This window comes from Mustela erminea, chromosome 6, assembly GCF_009829155.1.
Source record: "Mustela erminea isolate mMusErm1 chromosome 6, mMusErm1.Pri, whole genome shotgun sequence".
In the NCBI taxonomy this organism is placed as follows: domain Eukaryota; kingdom Metazoa; phylum Chordata; class Mammalia; order Carnivora; family Mustelidae; genus Mustela; species Mustela erminea.
In genome coordinates, this window is record NC_045619.1 from 98454474 (window position 1) to 98473227 (window position 18754).

At 48.0% G+C, this 18754-nt stretch overlaps 1 protein-coding gene across 2 annotated transcripts in view; it reads right to left on the minus strand.

Moving 5' to 3' along the window:
• PPM1H (protein phosphatase, Mg2+/Mn2+ dependent 1H) overlaps nt 1-18754 on the minus strand; it is a 252170-nt gene that overhangs the window by 42408 nt on the left and 191008 nt on the right. The gene's annotated exons all lie outside the window — the stretch shown is intronic.

Below are 18754 nucleotides of genomic sequence, written 5' to 3' on the forward strand. Positions count from 1 at the left end.
CCAATCTCCCTGTGCACGGAGTTATTTTTCCTCCGGAACTGTGTATGGGGACACATAATTAACCAACCAGAAGCTATCGACTCTCTGCTCGCTTGCAGAGGAGAAAATAAGGCAGCTACTCAGACTTAGCAACAAGAAGGGGGGAGGTGGGTTTTGTCCTCAGCCTCTGTGCCTGCACTCTATGAAATGGCCCGGCAGCAGTGACAAGGGTCCTGTCATGAGTGCAAAGCTGAGAAACAGCAGAGCTCGGAGACCGATGCAGAGCGGGACTGCCCCACGAGCTGGTTCTGACCCTCGGGGGTTGTTTACACCGAAGCAGCCTCGTACTGGGTTGGCTGGAGAAGGAATACTTAGAGCCTGTTTGACCTCGGTGTGACATTCAAGGCTGGCAGAAAATTCTGTTTCACAATAGCTATTAAATGGCCATTTGACACACGTTAAGAAAATGCAGTTTATGCTTCAGTGGTTTATTCTAGACGTGGCTGTCCAGATGCCACCGCATATACCGCAAGGCCTGGCCAGGCTACCAGGAGAGGGAAAACGAAGTCTATGTCTTGCCATTTTGCCCATCAGGAGTGAAAAAACAAACGAGCTGCAAAGGGCATCTAATTACTAACTAACTGTACCACCTGGGCAAGGAGCTCCACCTTTTCTGGTCTCAGTTTCCTTAGCTGTAAAATGAGGATAATCACATAGGCTGTAACGAGCTTAGCGCGGAGCCTAGAAAGCACTCATTCAGTGTAGCTATTACTACTATTCAACAGATAACGAATACTTGGCCCACCAGCTCCCCTCTCTACAAAATGGGGACAGCCCTGCCTATTCACCACCTTTCAAAGAGGGATCTGGGTCACTAGGTAAAACCTGGGGTGGCTTCTACAAGGTGAGGCGCTAGATGCAAGATGCTTCTCTAAAATAACGTCTGCTGAGGGCAAGAAGAAAACGATTTGTGATATGGGCTCCCAGGCTTGGATATATATAGGCAACTTGGGAATGAAACTGAAATCAAATTTATGGATGCTCTCGATACACAAAAGAACACAACCCAATTCAAGAAGAGTTCAACCCCAAAGCTAACACAGGGACACCCTTATTTTCTGGTAAATTATTTAGGTTAGTGGTTCCTTCCCAAGGGATCTGTGAAGGTTGGGCACCAGATGTGCCCGGGCTCCCGGTTCAGCCCTGGGCAAGTGGGTGAGCCTCCCTGAGCTGAGGATCCTCATTAATCAGCGAGAGGAAAACCAAGACTTACTCTCGGGACTGAGGATGAAGAAGGCCTAAAGACCATGCCGAGCGTTGAAAGTCTTTAGCACGTAGCTTGGCACAGACTGAGAGCTTCATAAATGGCAGTTGCTCGTACTGCCATCAAGTGGGCCCAGAGGTACTCTAGGAATTCAATTAAAAAAAAAAAAAAAGAACTGCACGATTTCCTTTCCCCCCATCTACCAAATTAACACGAGGTGGAAATAGCTACTTTGATGTTTTTACAGTCACATGAACTATTTAAAATGCGGTGGTACACAAGTCATTTGGGGGAACACACAGAGTTATTATTAGAATACACTCAGCTTGGGGAATGAATGAATTTTTAGACCAGGGGTTCTCAATCCCGCCTGCACATGGAATCACCTGGGAGAGCCTTTAAAAATCCAGACACCCAGGTCACAGCTCAGAACAATTAAATCTGGACCTCTGGGGATGACAGCCAGGCACTGGGATTTTTTTAAGCTACCAGGGGATTCCACTGTGCAGTCAAAATTGAGAACCCCCACTGCAGACCAAGGGTCATTTGCTAATATTGAAGATCAGCTGATCAACCAGCTTGACCCTAAAGATGATAGACCATGTGGTTCAAGGGACAGGAGGGACATGGCCTGAGAAAAGCTCTGAGGTGGGCATGATCAGGGCTTGGGGATGGTGGACAGGGATGTGTGGAGAGGAGAGGCCAGACTCAGAGAAGAGGACACAGAGGGGACGGGACCAGGAGGGGGACTGGGGCCTAAAGACCGAGGCACAGGAGTCGGGGATTAAATGGGAAGCAGGAGGCAGCAACTCTAACACCACTGACTGGAAATTACTTAGAGCTCAGAAGAGATGGGCTAAGAGCACTCTTAACAGGCTTGAAAGGCAGCCAGAGAGCTATTCTCAGATCCTCTGAAAGCCCAGGCCATCAAATTCTCTCAGGGCAGAGGCCCTCAGGAACATGAAGTCTGTGTGACCCCAGCTCTGAAAGACAAACACTCCCTTTGGAGTTGTCACCTACAGCGTCCAGGGCAAATTCTAATATTTTAGTTGCTATTTTTTCCATCCTCCCAAACAACAGAAACATTAAAAACGAAAGGACAACTTTGAAAAAGGTTTATTCTGTTCCTGCCATCGTTGGTTTCCAATCATGTAAGAGCCCTCTCCCCTGCTGTCACCAACGAATGACAAGGGTGAGTAACTATAAATAAAGAGGTTCAACACGTTCTCCCTCTCAGTCCTTCTGTGTCCTAAGCACAGGTACCAGATAAAGCAGGTGGACTTCCTTTCCCAGTTAAAATCTGGACTAATACAGAACAAAACATTCTAGAGTAATGTGAGTAAACTGGTAACTTGATTAAAGTCTACATACATGAGCTAAAACCACGATAGCAGCTCTGACTCACCGAACATCCACATGCCACACACTGGGCTTGGGGCTGGCTTACTGTGTCTCAAAAGGTCTCCTAAGTTCTGCAGTGTTCTACCGGACAGGTGAGGAGACTGAGGCTCCGAGAGGTTAAGTAACTTTCCCAGGACCACACAGCATCTTAGTGGCCTGAAGCTAGACTCAAACCTTCCCAGAAAACACATCTAAGAAAGGCTCAGCTCTCACGATCTCTCATTCTAGCTGAAAAATCTGCAATGAGACCATTGTTCCCTGCCTACCAGTGGGAGAAAGGCAGGTACTGGACGATGAAAAGGTGTCTTTGGCCAAAGAGGAAAAGGAATTTTCTGTGTGAGCAGAAGAACAAAAGGTGATCATGTGGGGACAAACCAGAGGCTGTGTCACTACACGGTCCACAGGGAAGATGGCAGGAAGTCAGGAAAGCACCCTCATGTGCCCACCAGACATTTCACCATGGCCACAGAGCCTGCCGGAGCCCTCTCCCCAGGGAGAGCGGGCTTCCTGCAAATGTGTGTCTGCAGGTGAGGGGGCCACTCCTGTCCATACCCATCTGAAAGCCCTCCTGCTGTTCAAACTGCATTCTAGTCCATGCCCAGGCTGTCGGCTTGACTCTCTCTCTCCCCTTCCAGCTCAGCCTTGGCTGCCACCTCCTCTGCTGGGGGACACAAGAGAAGGACAACGGTTGGCAGCTAGAGCTCCACGAGAGGGAGTTACTTGATTCATAGAAAATATCTCTTCCTTCGTATCAGATTCCATGATTTCACAAATCCTGATTCAATTTAAAAACTCCAAGAATCAATTACTCACTAGATTTTACAATAATATAACTGACCAGAAATCATATTTAAATAATTACTTGTTACAAGAAAGCAAAACTGAAAGGCTTAGGAAAGATTTTCAGAGTAAGTCTTATTTGGGGTCAATCCTTAATGAATATTTATGAGGCCAACTGACAGAAGAATGAGAAAAAAAAAAATCAAGGCTTAAAAAGGGCTCTCCCTGATATGAGGAAGTGGTGATGCAACATGGGGGCTTAAGTGGGTAGAAGAAGAATCAATGAAACAAGATGGGATTGGGAGGGAGACAAACCATAAGTGACTCTTAATCTCACAAAACAAACTGAAGGTTGCTGGGGGGAGGGGGGTTGGTAGACGGGGGATGGGGTTATGGACATTGGGGAGGGTGAGTGCTGTGAAGTGTGTAAACCTGGCGATTCACAGACCTGTACCCCTGGGGATAAAAATATATGTTTATAAAAAATAAAAAATTAAATGGGACGCCTGGGTGGCTCAGTTGGTTAAGCAGCTGCCTTCGGCTCAGGTCATGATCCCAGCGTGCTGGGATCGAGTCCCACATCAGGCTCCTTGCTCGGCGGGGAGCCTGCTTCTCCCTCTGCCTCTGCCTGTCATTCTGTCTGCCTGTGCTCACTCTCTCCCCCTCTCTCTCTCTGATAATTAAATAAAATCTTAAAAAAAAAAAATTCTTAAAAAAAAAAAAATAAATAAAAAATAAAAAATTAAAAAAAAAAAAAAAAGGGCTCAGTTAAAGGGCTTTCCCTAAGTGGAGGCAAGTTTCATTAAGCAAAGAAGCTTCCATTTTTGAAAAATGATGGCTTCCCTCACAATGTGGATTTTGCAAAGCTGGAAAGCCAAAGAAGGCACCACTGGTCCAGACCTATGGGAAGGAAATGCTCAGCACTGAGACTGAGAGGCCACCAAGCCAGCTGTGTCCCAAGCGTGGGAGTCCCTCCAATACCAACACGCCTCCTATGAGTCCCTGGCCTTTGTCACGGAATGGACTGCTCTGGAAGTCATTGTCCTGGGAGCTCGGCAGCATGCAGCAGCACCTGATTCTGTTGGAGAACAGCCCTGGGAAATTCTTTCTTAAACCCCTCAGTTAGCCACTGATGTATCTCCAAGTCCTCTGATTCCTAAGGCAAGAAGGAGGCCCTGACTGGTCCCATTTCACTCCTCCCCCTAGAATGAGGCTTGCTGCCACAGAGTCGATCCTTCCACCTGCTCACAAAGGCCCGGATGCTCTCCCATCCTCCCTGATGACTTCGGCCGAGTGGCTTCCACTCTTTCCTGTATTGTTATACTCAGTAATTTTAGATGTGTGGATGATGCTTCTGGAATCCTGACTTTCTAACTCCCAACCTACTTACTTCCTGATAACCTTCTATATAGCTCCCCAGCACCCTGGTCGTGGGCTGCACCAAGGGCACCCTCTCCATGGAGCTTACTGCTGCGAGCCGTCCCTCCTCTCCCACTCTTGCTGGGGCTCCCAGGCCACTTCCGCTCCTCTGTCCCAGCACTCTACCTCCCTCCGGGCCATACACGTTCGTCCGCCAGCCTCCATCATTCATGACAGTTCTTTTACATCCTTCTTTTGCTGGCAGCCTAAACTTCCTCAATCACTTTATCTTCTAGTAAGAGGGAAACACAAAAGGAACTCAGGGTTTCGTCTGCCGCCGTCCTACCGAATACGGTCAGCTCTACCTTCCCAACAGGTCCAGGACCTTTGCCGCCGCCACTGTCTCTGGCTTACACCACGGTGATGGCCTCACTGGGCCTGCCTGCAATTATTGGGGTAAGAGCAGACGGTGCCAGGACCTGGATGAAGCGGTGAAGGTTCTGGAAACTGCTCAGTTTTGTCCTTTATCTCTATTCTCAGAGCAACCAGAGTAATTATTTTAAAATGTCAGAGAGCGTCATTACCCTGTTCAAACCCCCCAATGATTTCCCCATCATACTCTAAATAAAAGCCAAATAATGAAATGACCTTCTTTAACATTGCTCCCCTCCCCCAACTTGCCCCTTCCCCTTCTTGATTTTATTTTTGTGCTTGTCATCTACCCCACCTAATACTTAAAAAGTGTTTTACTTCCTTGTGTTTATTTTCTCTATTGTTCCCCCACAGTCCTGGCCCCACAGTTGTGAGGACGGACAGACACTCTCATTTTGCCCCCTGTGGTATCCCCGGTATTTAAAAGAGGGCCCAGTGTGTAGCAGGTGCTCAAGAAATATCTGACTGCGTGAGCAAATCAGCGAATGCCCATGATCCCGGGCAGCGCCTTTATTCTGCCCTTCTGTATTTTCTCGTCCTACACATGTCCACAAAACAAACACAGAGCGCCTTCCAAGCCTCCCTGCCTGCTCTCTGGGCTGCCGGGGTGCTGCCTGTGACTGACGCTGGCCCGCGGGCATGTCCCTTGGCCGCCTCCCGTCTCGGCTGGCTCTACGCTGCTCCCTGCAACCTTTGAGACACATTCTCTGGACATCTGAGCTCAAGAGGTCCCTGTACAGCTACATGGATGTCCTTCCCCTCTCCTGATGGGCAGCTATTGTAAGACTCTTCCAGGATGAACACATCTGGTCCACGGTCAGTTCCATAATTGTTTGCAGAGAAAGGTTTGCCTGTATTTTCGGTCTGGCCGAGCAGCCTGCTAGCCGATCTCCCACAACCATTTCTCTCTTTTAATTCACAAGCCTCACTCTTCAGCTTAAAATTCCCTATTGGACAACAAGGCCCTCTGTGATCTGATCTTCACATGCTGCTCTGACCTCCTTTATCCCTCCACTAGGTTCCCCCAATGCCAGCCTGCTCGCTGTCCCTCGACCGTGCCCCGGGGCCGCGTTGTTCCCTCTGCCCGGGCCCTTCTTCTGCTGGGTCCCCCAAACCGCCTCCCACACATCCCTCAGCCTTCTCTGAACTGCTCCCGGCTATCATGCTGTGGCTCTTCACAGTGTTTCCACAGCGCAATCTCAAGCTATCTGTTCGTTATCTAATTTTGTTTACTTCTTCCTAGCCCCCCAGCCCCAGGACATTCAGTCTGTCTGTTCGCGGCTCTGGCCTCCTGTCTACACGGTGGAAGCACACTGTGGATGTGAAGCTGGTCTGAGCTACTGGGATGAACAGCTGAAAAAACGCAAGCATTCCTCCTCCACACGCAGGCCTCCTCCAAGGACATCACACAGTCCCGGCTTCCCCACTCATCTTGCCTTCACGGTAGGCCTTTTTACGGCTGAAATTCAGGGCCAAGTCCAATCAGGGATACCTTGGACTGGTGTATATCTCTTTACATTAGAATTTTAGGTTCACCTTTAGCACCAATATACAGCAATACATAGTCATAAAGTTACGAAAAAAATAGCACTTATGATCCTCTTGCCTATTATTTCTCCCGATGATTCCTAAGTTCTACCTCCAGAATGACAGGAGTTTTTTTTTGGTCACGGGGTTCCCCAGGGTCTACAGTGTTACCCAGACACATTTCTTCCATATTAGCTTGCTAAAGCAAATTTCCCACTAAGAAAATTCTTCTGTGCCTCTGCCAGATTTCTCCATTCCCAGCCAGAGTCCCCACTCGGACATCTGACCCACAGGCCAGGAACCCAAAGTTCACACTTTGGCACGGTCCATGTGCATCACTTCCCATGGTCTTCTTTCTCGCCCAGATCAGGACTTTTAATTAGAAAGAGGGACAGAAATACCACTCATTTCCCGAAGTCATGGTTCCCTTAGCAATACTTCAAAGTCATTTAAGAAGAACGTGACCCCTCTGGGACTGCCTAATCCCAATAATCCACTTGTACGACTCCAAAGACACACGCCAGTGAGTCACATTCTTCCACTAGCTGACCTCTCACCATGGCCCGGGATGCCTGTCCTCCCCTGGGAAGCAGAGTTCCTAGATCCTTCCTTCCTCCTGCTGGCGTCTGGTAGAGAACATCAGGCCTGGAATCAGGAGTTTTGAAGTCGCAGCTCGGTCTTCAAGTGACCTTGGCAAAATCCCTCAACCTCACTGAATGTGCTTCTTCAGCGGGACTCTGCAGGAGAAGCTGCAAGGGCTGCATGCAAAGATGCCTGAGAAGTCCTCTGTGAAGGAGAAGGTCCTGTTTCAATCAACTGTGGCCCGAGGGCCCTTCTTCTTTCTTCACTGCTTGTGTATCGCACAGGTAACTGGGGAGCACGGGCCAGAATACAGTACATCCCCATGGGAAAACTGCTCCTTGCTGAACACCCAAGACGCCCCAATTCATACTTTCCTACTGGTGCTAATGATAACAAAGCACAAAGGACTGCGCCTGTGCAACTTTATTCAGAGAGGTCCACTGTTCTGCTCGAAAGTGATGAATCAGAGACTCAGATACCTCAGAGCTAATAATCTTCAGGGGATGCTTTGGGCTTGGTCTCCAATAGGCATAAAGGGAGCATTTTCCTCCCCCTCAGTGAGAAGCTGAGTGCCCCTTCAGGGAGGAAGGTAAAAGCCACAGGAACTCTCATTTTGCTCCCAGCAAAAACCAAGTCCTAGACAGGGGCACACCACATGGGGGTTGAGCAGGTCTGGCTGGAGGATGGTGGGCAGAAGTGTCTAGGTCTTTGGTCCCCACTTCTGCTTCCTACAACCAATCTCAACAAGAACTTGAATCCCAGGAGGCTGGGGAGGAAACACCACCTGGGCCTGGCTGGCCAGCGGCAGACACATGCCTGGAGCCCAGATGCCACTCATGGCTTTTAAGAGCTTGGCACAACCCCAATTCAGCAATTCACGGAATCAGCAGAGGCTCTCCCCTGCCTCGCCTTTCTCCACGCCCACCCTGCCCAGACCTTCCTGGAAAAAGCAACACAGAGCTGGCCATCACCTCATGCTTCCTTTTTCCTGCCAGCCATCTGTATTTCCAAAGGAATCAAACCCAAAGCCACAGAGCAGTAAATGCAGGCTGCTTCCTGCTCCTTGAGGAGGCCCTGCACAGGGCAACCCACTCTCCCTCTTCACCGTAAGAGTATCCATGTGTTTCCTGTAAAGCAATACAAGAATATTTTGTCTTTTATTAGAGCTTACTCTTATTTTTTTAGTATCTTCTTTCAAGAGGCCTTTTGGTCCTGGTTTCAAAGACTTACGGTTAAGAAATCTCCCAGAAATTTCTTAAATTTATCTCTGGGTCAAATCTTAATACGCTGGGAAAATGTCACTCAACTGTCAGGGAGGAGGATCTGAGCCAAGCTTAATGAACTCAGGCTCAAGTCAGAGATCTGGAACAAGGATGCGAGACAGCCGTTGTGGCCCCTGGGTGAGCTGGAAAAGGCTGAGAAGTATCCTGTATCTACCAGGTGGCTTGAGGGTTCAGAATTCTCCTTTAAGATATTTCTGGGCAGAGCCAACATCTCTGCCACATAAGTGCCATTGCACAGCAGGCCTCAGTTACTTGTAAATCTACATTTAGGGGGGACAGGGTGATATTGTGATGCTTTGAGTTCCTGGATTCCGTGCTAGCAGTTGTCATCAATTGATATCTTGATTACGTGAGAAAGTTCCTCGTGGGGCCGAGGCTCTACAAACAAATGCTACCTTGTGTTCTCCTTTTAGTCCTTGGAGCCTTAAGTTATTTGAGGCCTGGAGGTCCTGAGCTACATACAAGTTGATATTCTTGGGCTAATACAGTACAATAGTCTGAATTCAACCTCAAATAATAAGCTTGAATTGTAAAAGCGTGATTAGTATTTGGTGATCTAATTTGGAGGTATAATGCTGTCTAGCTTGCATATATCTGGCTGTCTCTAATGAGACAAACAAATGAAAGGGAGAATCTTCTGGCTATCTCTCTGGAAAAGCTTTTTTCCTTAATGGGGCTCAAGCTCTGTTCCCTGGCATTGCAGTTATCCTTGAGGAAATCACCCAACTAACAGACCCGGAATCCCTGGGGAAATGCCTACCTCTCCGCTCCCCATCACCGGCATGTCGGAACCAGATCCTGCCTGGAATTCTGGAAGCAGTAATCATTCTTCTAATTTGGCCTAGAGACTCCTCTTCCTCACACTGGGTCTGTGCAGGACAGCACAAGGCATCAGAGCTTGCTCTCACTGCACGAGGCCCATGCTCCTGGGGAAAGTCCGCTGGCTTAGAGCAGGTCTTGTTAACGCATTTCAGGAAGCAACATGTACCCTTCCTGTGTTATACACACGGAGACTTTTTCTCCTTACACTACTTAATTTGTTCAAAATGCTTATCTCCGTACACTAAACTGCTTTCACAATCTACTAATGGGCCTCTACCCACAGCTGAAAATTTGGGTAAAGGAAAAGGACCTGCTCCTAGTAGCTCCAAATCAGGAGCTCATTTCTGGACTAGATGAGAGGAATGGGCTCTACTAGAATCCTTCATGAATGTTTACTGAGCACCTACCAAATAATATAAATGAAGTAAAGGTCGTCCCTTAACACTGAGGCCCAAGGTTAGGAATGGAAAAGAACTCACACAGAAGAAGATGCTTTGAGTCAGTCTTTCAGAAATGTAACTGGTCATGTGTGTTTGCAAAACAGAACCAGTAATATTTCAGGAGAAATCATTCTAGATGACTTTGAGGGAAATTTCAGATTTAGAAATGATTTCTGACTCAGTATCCACTTGGTGTGCATTAGCACTTGGCTAGGAGAGCTTTGTACTCTAATCAATAACATTTAGATCTCCCAGAGGTATGAATCACAGATCCTTATTTTATGAGCACACAACATGGAATGATTTCTGCTTTCTCAGGGACCATCTATTCTGAAACGAACATGAATTTCATTGACACTGGCCTTTATATTGTATGAAACCAAGTCAATACATACAAATCAAGAAGTAACCAAAATGGACCCCATCTCCATGAATGGTGGTGAGAAAATAGCATATAGAGTGTTCCCTGCCAAGAGGGTTTTACTGCAGTCCAGTTTCTCTGGCTCACAAAACTTCTGTCTCTTTGGACATACGGGTATTTGTACATGGGAGCACCAAGTCCTGCAGTGTTCTCACGGGGAAACCACACACACACACCAGGACTCTACCCTACATCATTTCAGCACTTCGTTTGAGTATCTTTGAACTGGCCACACCACCTGGGGCAGAGCTCAGGTATCTCAAAGTAGGCATTAGTTAGTGCTTTTCCAAGTCTTCTGTTTTAGCCCAAAAAACCATGAGAATTTTGCATAATAATCATATATATAACATTTATTTCAACACAGAAAAATATCCTCTCCTACCCCCAAAATCTTCAGTTGAAATCCTCAGTCTTCTGGAATCTTCTGTTGACCTTCACATGACTCAAGTCTCAGGGTAAGAAGCACAGGCCTGGGCAATGGCTGCCGATCTTTACCAATGGAAAGAACACCATAATCTTGGCTCCAACATCAAGTTAGCCCCACTGTTTCAGATGATGGGTGGGGAAAGGCAACAACTGACTTAACCACTGTTAAATCTTCTGCTGCCACCTTGGCCTGAACATTCACAGAAGTTCTAACACACCCATCACTTGTTGCATGATCTTTTCTTCTGGAGACTGTTCTAAGCACTTCTATCTTTTAAATTTATGTAATTATTTTTTTAAAGACTTTATTTATTTGAGAGAGAGAATGCACAAGTACACAAGCAGGGGGAGAGGGAGAAGCAGGCTCCCCGCTGAGCAAGAAGCCTGATGCAGGACTTGATCCTAGCACCCTGGGATCATGACCTGAGCCGAAGGCAGACGCTTAAACCACCTGAACCACCCAGGCGCCTCAAAACTTATGCAATTGCAAACAAATTTGCAAGACAGATATTAACATTAACCCAAAGAAGAAAATGGAGGTCACACACGTTGGAAATAGAGGTCAAGCTCACTTCCAGGTCTGCCCCAAAGTGCACTGGGTTCTCTGCTATTCTTGAAGAGCAATGAATATGTGGCAAATGCCATAAATGATATCCAACAAAATTGCTTAATTACTAATCCTCATTATCAGGGTAAATCATACAAATTTTTAAAAAGTCAACCCCCCAACCTCCCAGGTTTTTAAAGTAGTAGGTCACACAGAAGGTTAAACATACCACCTCCTTAAGCTTTTTCTTCTCTTGCCAATATGACGGATGTTCAAGATCACTGTAGAATTAAGTCTAACCTAAGGCTGAGATTTCAAATTGTTCTGTTGACAATAAATTGCAGATTTTAGATCTTCACACTTTGGTGCCCAGTTTTTCATAGGGTGACTCAAGGCCATGTAAAAGGATTAGGTAAATCTGGGGAGGGAGTATCACTTATTCAGGATGAACCGGAGTAAGAAACCAGCAAGTTGGATGCCCTGGGAGCATGGTCCTAACTATTCCATGTACTTATAGGCTGTCTGGGGCCTGGACTATCCAGGTTATTGGCATAAGCATCAAGAAGGAAGAGAGACACTCAACTCTGACCCACTACAGGCACCAACCATCTCCCATCTTCCACTGTCAGTGCAGTCCACGACCCCTCCTGCACAGAGTCCTTGGCCCACACAAGTGGACAAGCAAGTTCCCATGCAACAGCAGGAGGAAAACTGGGGGCCAGAAGTCACAAATCTAATAAAAGGCCCAGGCTGGGGGAAAAAAAAAAAAGCCTATCTCGTGTTCTTTAACCCACCATTTCTGCTAGCAGTTACTCAGCTAGCTAGTAAAAATCTCTAAGGCTGCCCAAAGCCAATGTTCAAGGATGTACAAGAATCATCTGAGAGCTTTTTTTTTTTTTTTTAAATACAGATTCCAGGACCTCAAGGATTCTAGAATGCTTTTAATAATCACTCCAGAAGAAAAAGCTTCACTGTGTGTAAATATTCCTCTGCCCCTTTCGGTATGGGCTTGTCCTATACCGCACTGTAAGCACTGTGAGGGTGGAGATTGTTTTCATCTTTTTTCTGTCTCCAGCGCCCAACACAACATGTTACTGAAGGAGGAATGGTTAAAACATCCACTTTATGTGACAAAGATGAAGCCTGGTGCTCTGTCCTCTAAGTTCCTGAGCACAACAATGGACTGCATTAGATTGAACCTGGGTGATGGACAAAGCCGGCTCAGTCCTAGTGGAATCTGAAGCCAGACTTGGTAGAGTACTACTGCTTTTACCAGCACAAGGTGAGGAACAGAAAAAGGAATGTATTGCCATGATTTCCAGTTCTTACAGAAAGAAGCGTGTTTAGTTCTTCAGCAAGGCACAGACGTAAACCCGACCCTTGCTCTGACTGATTCCTGTCTGAAGCTCAGTGGAACGCGGCGGCAGGGTTCAGAATGGTGCTGGTCCTCCCACTCTGCCATGCGGATTCCTGGGGTAAGTCCAGAACTCAGAGGCTTCCAACTAGCACCTCAGCTGAATCTGACAACGACGTCTCCCAGCCGTGGTGGGTTAGCACTGGCATGGGCTTGTCAGCTTGAAACCAGGGACACCGACTTTCTGCTCGGAAGCCTTGTGGGGAGGGAAGGGGTGGCAGAGAGAAGGAAAACACTTTATCAAGCTCTGAGGAGAGTGAAATTTTAGAACTGGAGGAACGCAGGTTGGACACAGGAAAATGTTTCCTTGGCAGGGTGGTTAAGTACCTGGGAATCTGGTGGAGTGTTGTAGCACTCACTTCTCTGGAATTTCCTTAAAAATAGGATCTTATAAATAGGCTGAGGATTGGACCATATGTCCTTCTAAATATACTGTCAGCTCCATATTTCGGCCGTGCTGTGTGTCATTTTCATACTTTACAGAGGTGCAGAGCTCTTAAGAGTGGGAAAATCAGACGTTAGTTCATGCCATCCTAGCACTGCATTCAAAGCTCCCCCTGTGTTGACTTAAATCTGCTTCCCTAGATCACTGGGTCCCTTCACTACCCACCCCTGCCCACACCCTCTGGCCTGCGTCTGCATGTCACTTACATCTGACGATCACTTGCAATGTTGTCTAGCTGACACACAGCAATAAAGGACATTCCTAAGTTTAACACTCTGAAACTCTTCTGTCCTGCTTGGCAAATACTGACTGTCCCAAGTCCCCACCCCCATCCCCTTGCCCTTTTCTGGTGCTCTGGACCCTCCCCTGGAATCCCTCTAGTGTGGTAAATAAAGGGTTAATGCCTGGCACAGCAAGCGGCTTCTGGGAGGAAGAGGGGCCCTACTCCTCCCTGCTGACGATTTCAGGTATTACCTCTGGCTTCCACATCCCCAACTCACATCTTATTTTCATCCCTCCTGGTTTTTACTTGCGCTGTTCCCTCTCTTCTGACTGTCATTCCCTTTGGCCCTCAACCCTCTTAAACCTCTCTTATTTCAGACACCTGGTTCAAACACAGCTTTCCCCATGAAGTTTTCCCCCAGCCCAATTCCAGTCTTAAAAACCACCACCCCCACGGAATGTCCCCACAAGACCGTTTATAAATAAGCTCTATATTCTGTCTTGCTTTAGTTATTTTTGCACAAATTCCAACAGATCTACCTCCCTTGCTCTTGAGAATGTAAGAATAGATTTACAGGTAAAGTGGTATTGCTCAGTACTTTTCCAGACAGCTGTTTCCTGGGCCAGCTGGTCATCCCTATGAAGCAAACGCAATCCTATCTGGCAAGGCCCCTCCTATGCGAGGGCACACTTTGGCTTCTGAGCAGCCTGGTATCCCAGCACCCTGGGTATGGCTCAGGAGGGCTATAAGGAACCTTAAAAAGTTCAGCACCCAGAACTCAAAAACAGTTGCAGAGCCGATGTATAGACCAGAAAACCCCATAAAAACTAACAAAAGGGCCTTCAAATAAAACAGAAAACACCCTACCCATCAGTACCCAGGGGGAGAGAGGTTTCCAGATTGTGCTGAGCATGTCTCTTCCCCCAGACAACAGCCCCATCTTCTCTGTGCTCACCTGCCACAGCGCCTGTGGGACAGGCCTGCCAGGTAAAAGCAGACAGCACACCTGGACCTTCCATCAGTCTCTTGCTTCTCTAAACTGCCTCCCTTTTACTTTGAAACTAGGTTTCTAGCCTCCCATTACTTTGAAAAACAAGCAACTCAACCCCTTTTCGGCTGTGGACCTCCTGAGGCAAGGATCAAACCTTGCAGACCACCGCAAACCCCAGAGTATCCAATGATTAGATTACTCTAGAGCACTTGTGACATGGCAGACTGTGTTGAACACACATGACCATACCAGCTCATGACATCCTATTATTAGATACTGTCATGAATCCCACCAACACGTGGGAAAACCAGAGTGACATGATTTGTCCAAGCCACACATGGGGACTGACCCAGCCAGGAAGTCTAGCTCCATACACCTGTTCTTAACTACAGCTTGATGTCTAACAGGCAGCAGACAGACAATAAAGGTTTGCCATATATACAGACAAGGGCCTCTCTGCCCTGGGGGTCCTTGGTTAAAAGGACACTAGCTATTTTCACAGGGATTTATGCAAGCCCTTCCCCAAATGACAGAGAGTGAAGTCACCACCACGCAGGTCCCAAACAAGGGTCACTGGGGAAGTGGGGGAGGTACACTCTACATAGGGGTATATGAACAGATACCGACAAATGCTGTGACTGTTCAAAGGGTCTCGGGGGAAAGAAAGGCTTGGCAGTAGTGTGGCCACTTTAGCCTAATGTTAGAGCAAAGAGAGGTGTGTGCGAGTGGACGATCATAGGGAATGAGCCTGGGCATCTCTCTTCTTCCTCCTCCCCAGGGGCTGACAATGCCTGTTTAGCTTGCCTTCTAACCATTTGTAAATACCTCAGAGCTTCCTCTGGCCTCATGGGCAGAGTGATAGGGAGGGGGGCAGGGAGAAGGGAGTCATTTATCACTGTCGGGAGATGGGCTGCACCCAGCAGGGCAGACTCTTCCCTGCTGCTCCTGCGGAGAGAGCCACAAAGCCTGAGAAGCTGCAGAACATGCGCGTCGCAAATGATCATTCATCATCGTGGCTCTGGAAGCCCGGAGAACGGCCCCACCCCAAGTGAGACTGACCTATTCGGACGTCAGTCCCCGGTTCCACTGGAACCTGGGACATGAGGACTTCCCGGGAGCCTGCTCTCTGACCCAGCCAATGCCCATCCTGAATAATCCACAGGGTTAAAAGTCTCTGCCACGACGTCCAGGCCCTTCCCTTCTCTGCAAAGTCGGATTTCCAGATTACTTTGGGCAATCAGAGTGTGGCCAAGATGGCCCATAATCATTAAGTTATGAAAATACAAGTTGCTGGGAGGAAATTAATACCAGGTTTAACTAGGGAAAGGCCTGCTTTCTTGTGAAGTAATTATAAAATTAAAAATGTGATATTTCTCCGGGGGGTTTCAAAAGCCTCCCTGTGAGGTCTGTGGCACAACAGTAATGTCAGGATTTGCACCAAGACGGGACTGAGAAATCCTTTGGTGCTCTAACGATGCTTGCTAGTCAAGAGACACAGGCAGGTAGGTTTCCAAAGATTGGGTTAAAAGTAATTAAAAACAAAGAGAGGGAAAAGGACAGGGTTTGAGATTTCCAATTACTCTTTAAAACTCAAGAGTCAAGCCGTTATAGAAAATGCAGGCTTTCCAAGTAAGATTAATAATGCTAAGCTAATTAGACCCACAGGCTTGGCCAACATATAAATTCAGGCCCAAAAGAGGGACACTGTCCCTTTAAAAAGTGCCTGGGGATCAGTGGAAAAGCTAATGAGGAGTGTCAGTTGAGGCTGCTTTAATAGGTGGTCCTCCAGAGGATAAAGCCCGGGTTTCTGCAACAGGGCTTCTGTGCTTGATTCGATAAATCAATTTATATTATATGCGGGTGCAGCTCTGGAGTTGGCTTCATAAAGCATTCTGTGGCATTTCTCAATCTGCTTATCCACTTCCCTGTCAGCCTGCTTGAATGTGTTGTCAGAGGGCACTGAAAAGAGCAGTAAAGAAGAAGATAAAAGCCCCATCTACAGTATTTGTAAAACTCGACCCAGCAGCTCTCCAGACCATGCTTGGGGCTGCCTCCAGTGAGTTTCTTTCCAAAAAATGCTTGGATTATTGGTAAGAAGCCTAGCGCCATGGGGCTGTGGCTCTCATCCCCGAGCTGGGTTCCAGGCTGCAGATGGAGAACAGAGTTCACCCCAAACAGAATGGGAAGGATTGGAAGTGAAGTTGCTTTTTCAATCAGACCCTCAGGGTCTGAACACTCCCCCCAAAAAGCAGAAGGAAAAGCGAGAGGCACCAAAGTGCCCATGACCGGGACCAGTCCAGCAGGCAGCTGGCAGAGGATGGCTGAGGGAGGCAGACTCCTGACTGGGCAAGGGAATCGGGTCTTCTTCAGGCTTCAGGCTCGCCAGCAGGCTTGCCAAGGAGGGACCTTGGGAGATGAGCTGTCCCTACACACAGCGGCTAAGGTCTCTGAAGATCTGAAAAGTGGAGTGAAGCCCATTCCCCAGTCACCTCTGAGGCGAGCAGCAGCGGGGCCAGAAGCCACATGTGGCCACGCCGTTCCACTCACGCGCCCTATCTGTGCTCAGCTGTCATTTTCTTTTTTAAATCCCTTGCCATTGGGATGTTAACAGACAGCTTCTTGCATGTCCTCCCCAACCCCCAACTAGACCCATACCCTTACATTATTTAGGTAGCAGAGGCCATCAGCAGGACTGTCTGGGATGATGGCAATGCTCTTTACCTGCACTCCCCCATTCGCCAGCCACAAGCCACAAATGGCTACAGAGTAATTGAGATGTGGCTAGTGTGACTTGGGAAAAATTTTTAAATTTTATTTAATTTTCAGTAATATAAGTTTAAATGACCACACGTGGCTAGCGGCTGCCATGCTGGAGAGCACTCAGAATAGAAAAAAATATTTCCTTTGCCTTAATAAAAGTATTCCTTTGCCAGAATAGAGAATGGTGGTTGACCACCACCCCCTGCTCCTAGTAGGAAAATCTCTGATTTGCTCATAATTTTAAAGGAAATACATGAGGGGAAAATGACCCTGATGTGTCATCAAGTTAGAATCATAAAGAGTTGGGGCGCCTGGGTGGCTCAGTGGGTTAAAGCCTCTGCCTTCGGCTCAGGTCGTGATCTCAGGGTCCTGGGATCGAGCCCCACATCCAGGTCTCTGGTCAGTGGGGAGCCTGCTTCCCTCCTCTCTCTGCCTGCCTCTCTGCCTACTTGTGATTTCTCGCTGTCGAATAAATGAATGGATTCTTTAAAAAAAAAAAAAAATCATAAAGAGTTAAGGCTGCAAGAAATCAGAATGAAAGGTTACCATCACTGGAATCTTGCGAATGGAATTTGTCTTTTCCAGAAGCTCTGAAAAGCAGAGCAAAGCCCATCCCCCACTAGACACAGAGGGTGGCAGCAAGGGGCCAAGGAAGCATTTTACAAATGAGAGACTAGGTGCCCAGGGTTTGCCTAAGGCTTGGAAATCTTGGCAGAGCAAGGGCCAGTACCCATGGAACCCATCTCCCAAAGCCGTCAACTCTGTACTAAGTCAGTCAGGCCGTCTCAGGTTACAGGACCAGGCTGTCCTCTGAAATAAGACCGTCATAAATGTTAGAAAGGCTTTGCTTAAGGAAAGAATTCTGGTGTACTTTACTCATAACCAGAACCATCTGGAAGCAATCTTGCATTCACACGATGGACTTCTCTTCCTCTTTGGCCCTCGCTCTCTCTACAAATCCCATCAGGCCAGGAACAGCTGCTGGAGAATCTGGCTGGACGCCAGGGGTGTAGCCAGAGCCCCCTCCCACACGAATGTCCTTCTGGGCCCCGGGCTCGCCCGCCACCCCCTGCCTCCCATGGGCCTGGACACAGCGCACGACGAACACTGAACCCACATGAGAAAGCTAAATCACCAGCAGGCCCCAGAGCCGGGACCCGGTGCCACAAAGGCAGCTGTGAGAAACTGCTGTTTCAACTCAGTTAACAGAGACGCTTGCCAGCAAATTACAGCCCGAGATGGCTCAGAGGGCTGCGGGTCAGGACAGAGCTCACACCGCCCGCTAGCGAGCAGCACTTAAGAGCAGCTCCACACAAAGGGCCAGGGAGGAGGGGCGCTGGCTCGCCATGAGGCAAGGCCGGGATTCCAGCACCAGGACCGACGACACCAGGCACGGAAGGTGAGGACGGGGCCATGTCAGGGACCGACCCGGTGCCGGGAGTACTGTGAAGAAAACGCCTTTGTAAATCAATCTATTGGGGGAAACGATCCGAGGTGGGCGAGCCACAGAAGAGACCGGTTTCGTTATGAAGGTGCCGGTGACAACAACCTCTGTCCTCTCCACATTCGGGCCTGCCAAGTTGCTCCACGGTCTCTGAGAAAGCATGAGGGTAGGAGAGAAAAGCTCCCCGTCAGGAGGAAACACACTCATCCTTGAT